This window comes from Eretmochelys imbricata, chromosome 13, assembly GCF_965152235.1.
Source record: "Eretmochelys imbricata isolate rEreImb1 chromosome 13, rEreImb1.hap1, whole genome shotgun sequence".
Lineage (NCBI taxonomy): Eukaryota > Metazoa > Chordata > Testudines > Cheloniidae > Eretmochelys > Eretmochelys imbricata.
In genome coordinates, this window is record NC_135584.1 from 37,196,276 (window position 1) to 37,202,962 (window position 6,687).

At 58.2% G+C, this 6,687-nt stretch overlaps 1 pseudogene; it reads right to left on the bottom strand.

The window, feature by feature from the left end:
- Window positions 1-453: 453 nt before the first annotated feature.
- Window positions 454-4,855, bottom strand: LOC144273230 (cathepsin G-like; annotated as a pseudogene).
- Window positions 4,856-6,687: the final 1,832 nt, after the last annotated feature.

Genomic DNA, 6,687 nt, shown 5'->3' on the forward strand with positions numbered 1-6,687 from the left:
CATTTGGGGTAGGGTTGTGTTGGGAGGGTTGAGTTTGGGGTAGAGTTGGGTTGTGTTGTGTTGGCCAGGGTTTTGAGATGAAGGAACGTCAATAGCCATGTATAATAATGTATCTTGGCCAAGCTAGTGGGAGCTGTGATGTGCTGGTCTCTTGATCGCCTCACTCTTTGGGCCAATCTGCTGTCTACATCATCACCCCGTCTCCTGAGCTGGGCTAGGTTGGTAGAGGATCACTGTGCAATTAGATATTTAGCCCTGGAAACCACCTCCCACTTCCCTCCCAGCAGCTGCCTCCTGGAACCAAGGAGCCTCTAGGTCAGCAGGATACTTACCCGATAAGGTAATTTCCCCAGGCTGGGCTTCACCACACACAACATTGATGAGGGATTGTACCTATGGTTCCACTGACACATGTCGTCCTTCATGACCTCCAGGTCCACCTCACGGAGAGTATCAGTTCTTTAGTTCCAGCCAGTCTGACCGCACCCAGCCACGCTTCACATGGATCCTGGTCTCACCCTGGAGTTGGTCTTTGGCAGAGCGATGAGCCGCACCCAGCTGCCATGGATGTGAAGGAAAACAGGGAACCAGATCAGCACTGGGCTCGGAGATGGGAGGGGCCAACACGTCCTAACAGAGGAAAATGGAGATGTGTCCAATGCTGGAGTGTGAGGTCGCTGGGGGTGGGGTGATGGAATGGGGATGGTACTTGCAGCAGTGGAAGGTCACTCAGGGCGGGGTGATGTGAGAGGGGGGTGGTACCTGCACCAGTGTGAGGGCACTGGAGGTGAGATAATGGGATGGGTTGGTATCTGCACCTGTGTGAGGGTCCCGGCTGTGAGGTGACGGAATGGGGGTGCTACTTGCAGCAGCATGATGTCATTGTTAATGTTCTCACTGTTGTATTGCGGGTGGGGAATCTGGCGACGCATGGGATCTCTTGTTGGCTCTGTTCCTGTTTGCTAATGTTATGGGCTCCCAGCTTGACAGTGATCTCGCTGTAAAAGCCAAGAGCAATACCTGGGGCATTAGGGGCAGGAGCATACGTGTGGTGGGGGATGGGCACATGTGGGTCTGACTCATGTACAGTGACATGGAGGGGACAGGGCAGTCTGGGGCTCTCATGCAGAGATCTCGGATTCAGCTTCTGACCTGCACTGTATATAGCACTGTACACCTTGCCAACTCTGATCTGGCACCAGGGCTGGGGACTGGCTGGCTGAGGAGGGCAGGAAAAGGCATGAGCTGCCTTTCCCCTCTAGGCAGCGCTGGCTGCAGTAGAAAACACCTGCCCAGTGGCTTTAGGGTCCCAGCCTGTGTCTGCACCAGCCCCTTGTGCTGTTCTCCTGAGCTGCTTCACTCCCCATTGTCCTCCCAGCCCCTGGGTCTCAACTCTCCTGCACCCCAGTAATCTCTCCCCAGTTAGATCCAGACAGGAGTCTATTCCTAGCTCCCCCAAGCCCAGATCCTTGCAGAGCTGTCCTGAGATTCTGAGCCCCTCCCTGCCCTGATCTGGCCAATGGGCTAGACCCCCAGTTGCTGTCAATGGCCTAACTCCATAGATTTTCCCAGTGCTGGATCTGGACCATGGTTTGCAGAGACCCCTAGGCTCTGCTCTCCCAGCCTGTGGTACTAGTTGCTCTTTCCCTGTAACCTACGATGGCGCTAGATCTCCCAGCTCCCCCATCACTCGCTAACGCCCGACCTGCCCCGACAGAAGAGCCAGTCTGAGAAGAGAAGTGTGAAAAAGCTGGGCTGGATTAGCCTAAAATGCAGGCTGAGATGGGGTCTGATTAATCTCGATATTAGTGGTGAGGAGGGTGGAGAGTTTTTGGAACGTCAGTCAACCTTGTATGGGGAGAGGGGGCTGTAGAGTTTGGATGGTCTCCTCCTCAGGAGACAGGGGGCAGGGTGATGGGACAGGGGAGGTACCTGCAGCAGTGTGAGGTCACCGGGGGCGGGGGGATGGGGTGGGGCGGTACCTGCACCACTGTGAGGTCACCAGGGGCGGGGGGATGGGATGGGGAGGTAGCTGCAGCAGTGTGAGGTCACCGGGGGGGGGTGGGATGGGGCGGTACCTGCAGCAATGTGAGGTCACCAGGGGCGGGGGGATGGGATGGGGGCGGTACCTGCAGCAGTGTGAGGTCACCGGGTGGGGGGGTGGGATGGGGGTGGTACCTGCAGCAATGTGAGGTCACCAGGGGTGGGGTGATGGGATGGGGAGGTACCTGCAGCAATGTGAGGTCACCAGGGGCGGGGGGATGGGATGGGGCGGTACCTGCAGCAATGTGAGGTCACCAGGGGTGGGGTGATGGGAGGGGGAGGTACCTGCAGCAATGTGAGGTCACCAGGGGCGGGGGGATGGGATGGGGATGTACCTGCAGCAGCGTGAGGTCACTGGGGATGGGGTGATGGGAGGGGGGAGGTACCTGCAGCAGTGTGAGGTCACCAGGGGCGGGGGGATGGGATGGGGAGGTACCTGCAGCAGCGTGAGGTCACTGGGGATGGGGTGATGGGAGGGGGGAGGTACCTGCAGCACTGTGAGGTCACCAGGGGCGGGGGGATGGGATGGGGCGGTACCTGCAGCACTGTGAGGTCACCGGGGCGGGGGGATGGGAAGGGGAGGTACCTGCAGCAGTGTGAGGTCACCAGGCGCGGGGGGATGGGATGGGGAGGTACCTGCAGCAGTGTGAGGTCACAGGGGGCGGGGTGATGGGATGGGGAGGTACCTGCAGCACTGTGAGGTCACAGGGGCGGGGGGATGGGATGGGGAGGTACCTGCAGCAGTGTGAGGTCACTGGGGGCGGGGTGATGGGATGGGGCGGTACCTGCAGCACTGTGAGGTCACCGGGGCGGGGGGATGGGAGCGGGAGGTACCTGCAGCAGTGTGAGGTCACCAGGGGCGGGGGGATGGGATGGGGAGGTACCTGCAGCAGTGTGAGGTCACCAGGCGCGGGGGGATGGGATGGGGAGGTACCTGGAGCACTGTGAGGTCACCAGGCGCGGGGGGATGGGATGGGGTGGTACCTGCAGCAATGTGAGGTCACCGGGGCGGGGGGATGGGATGGGGAGGTACCTGCAGCACTGTGAGGTCACAGGGGCGGGGGGATGGGATGGGGAGGTACCTGCAGCTGTGTGAGGTCACCGGGGCGGGGGGATGGGATGGGTACAATACGGTGCCAGTAGGTGGGACACAATACTACACCCACAAGGAGTGTGGGTTACACCGGCAGCAACATGACGTCATTATTACAGGTCTCTCTGTTGTACTGCGGATGGGGGATCTGGCGGCGCACGGAGAATTTCTGTTGGCTCGGTTCCCCTTGGTTAATGTCATGGGCTCCCAGGCACACAGTGATCTTGTTGTAAAAGCCAAGAGCAAGACATGGGCATTTGGGGCAGGAGTGTACTGAGGTGGGGGGTGGGCACATGTTGGTCTGACATAAGTACTGATCTTGTGGGGACAGGGCAGCATGGGACACTCAGGCACTGATCTCAGACGCCTTCATTCCCCTTGACCTCTGGGTCTCAGCTCCCCTCCAGCCAGGGGACCCCGCCCAGCTAGATCCAGACAGGGGTCTATGCCCAGTTGCCCCCACCCCAGAGCCCTGCAGAGCTGTCCTTGGGTTGTGAGACCCTTCCTGCCCTGATCGGGACAGTGGGCCAGCGCCCAGCTGGTGTCAACAGGACATAGCTCCATTGGTGTCAATGGGGCCAGACCCCAATGGCTGTAGCTCCATTGACTTACCCAGTGTTGGAGCTGGACCATGGTTTGCAGAGGCCCCTAGAGACAGGCTGACGCCCCCCTGAGCAGCTCAGACCCCTGGGCTCTGCTCTCCCAGCCTGTCACACTAACTGCTCCTTCCCTGCAACCTACGACGGTGCCAGAGCTCCCAGCTCCCCGATCACCCTCTAACCCCGACCTGCCCCGACATCCCCAGCACAGAGGCGTGTACTCTCCATTGCAGTGAGCGGCCGTCAGCACGAAGTTCTCTGACACCAGGAACCCTCCACAGTGAGACCTCTTGTCTCCGCGACGTATATCCAGGCAGGCCATGTATGGCCTGGAGTGGGGCTGGGCTTCCCAGCCTCCAATGATCTCACCTGAGGGGTGGGGGAACAGATTCATATAAAGAGCCCCATTGTTTCCCTGGCCCAGGCTGGGGTCAATCTCCCCATCCCAGGTGCGTAGATGTATTTAACAAATGGCTGTTATTTGCATGAGGGTTGCACCTAGACTGAGATCCAGGATGCCATTGTCCTAGGTGCTGCGCAGAAGCTAACCGAGATCAGGGACCCCATTGTTTCAGGCCTTTCACTGACCGACAAACACAGCCCCAGAGAGCATCCAGTTCAAACAGACACAGACAGAATCATTCTTCACATTATACTGATGGGGAAACTGAGACCCAGGGAGCTCGTTCCTGGACCTGCCTAAGGGATTTGGGTGCCCATCAGCAATCCATGCAAACTCCTGTCCACAGAAATGCTGGGCAGAGTTGGGAACTGGTCCCAGATTTCTTGGGTCCCAGCTCTGTGCCTTAGCCCCACGACTGGCTTCCCAGTGTGGGGCACAGAATGGCAGTGGTGTCGCAAAGGAGCCTGTGAGCACTTGGTCACGCAACCCTTGGGCTGCTCTGAGAGCCCCAGCTGCACTCAAGAGAGGCTGCAGGGTTTGCTACAGCCCCTTGGCCCCAGCAGGATCAGGGGGAGACCCTCACAGCTCCACACAGCTCCCCCTGCTGGGTGAGGGCCCCACTCCCCATGGGCCCTGATCCCACCCCAACTTACCAGCCTCAGCCCCAGGGGGCAGGAGAAAGGCCATGGGGAGCAGGACCAGGATCAAGAGCTGCATCATCAGAGCCATCCAGGGATGGGCACGGAGCCTCTGCCTCAGCCCCGGGGGTTATATGGACCAGGGAAAGGGAGGGAAGGGCAGCGACTGGCAACCACAGAGACGTGTACCCTGCTGCCCAGAAACCCCCACCCCGGATGGTCCAGGGGTGGAGATGCTGATAGGAGAAGCCTGCAGCCACAGCTGTGCCCACATCAGGGTGGGGGGCTTCCTACCTGATCTGGTGCCAGCCCGGCCTGGCTGCGGATGTGGTTAATCCTGCCCCCTCCCTGCTACAGGTGAAGAAACACTCCTGGGCTTCTCTGCACCGAGATACCCAGACCCATAGATTTCAAGGCCAGAAGGGACCATTGTGACCTTCCAACCTGACCCCCTGGGCACCCATAGCCAGAATCCACCCAGCTACTCCTGCCTCCACCATGGGTCCAGGACTGTTGTTCCAATGGCTCCGTGTTCAATGTCTGTATATTACTCTCAGCCAGACCTTTTCTGACTCCAGCTCAGAAATGATAACGTGATCATTGAACATCGTCTGCTCTACATGAACCCATGTTGACTGGCATTAACTTTGTTTCCATCCTTTAGTATCTGCCTATTGGTAGATCCAATCTCAGCCATTCCATTATTTGGCTCTGGATTCCCCTGTTGGAATTGGCATGTCTGATTAATGAGGGGTGGGACCTGTCCATCCAGATATCAGCAGATCTGTGTGTTACCATGTAGAACCATTCCAGATCTGCTCTGTATCCATTCAAGATCAATACAGATGCATGAATTCCCAACCAACTCCATTTAAATTCAAGCTAGATTCATTTCAGTTGATGCTGTTCTAAATCTATCCATACCTATATAGCTACCTCTCGATACCTTCTAGATCAATGCACACCCCTGTACATCCATTCTAGAGCCATCTGGATTTCCATACATCCATTCTAGACCCATCTCCCCACCCTACCATTGATGGACCCACCCGCTATCTGGACCCTGCTGGTAGCTACAGGAGGGGTCACTGACCTGACTCGGGGCCAGCAGGGGGATTGGCTGGGAGCATCCATGTCTGGTCCCTGGGGAGGTGGGATGCAGGAATGACTGGATCAGTGATGCTCCTGGCTCTTTGTGTGTGAATCCCCGTAAGGGGACAGCACCTCCCCTGACAGGCCAAGGACCCCTTGGGTGGGGATGGGGCTGAGCCCCCTTGGGGGTTGAAAAACTCAGTGAGGCAGCAGAAGCAGGGGAGTTGTCTGTCTCTGACAATGTGGTGGGGGGGGTCAGAGACACTTTGGGTGTTACGTACACAATGTCTGGGGTGGGGCACTGGTATCCATGTGATCACAGCCACCCACCTCTATCTCACACACAGGGGGACGGGGTGTGTTTTCTCATTCAGCACCGACACCGATCAGTGCTACCCACAGCCCACGGAAACAGGCGAGCTGGGGAAGGGCAGAACTTGGTGCTTGGAACAGTGACAGCAGCACAGAGATGCCCTAGAGGGGAAAGGCCCCACATCTCATTCTGCACCCCCTGAACCAGCCAGTCCCCTGCCATGGGGCTGGATCAGAGCTGCCCCCTCATAGGGGAAAGGCCCCATGTCCATTCCCCACCCCCCAGAGGCAGCCTATCCCCTGCCCCGGGCCCAGTATCAGTCTCACCAATGCTGCATAGAGAGGCAAGATCGTTTTCCTGCTCCTATGCCCCTGTTTTTACAGCCCAGGCTCTGGGCAGTTTTGCCCCAGCAGTGCATGGGGAGCTCATGGCACTGCTTGTTCAATGTATGCCCTCCTAGATCCTTTGCAGAGCCCCAGTTCTCCAGGAGAGAGTCCCAGCTCTGG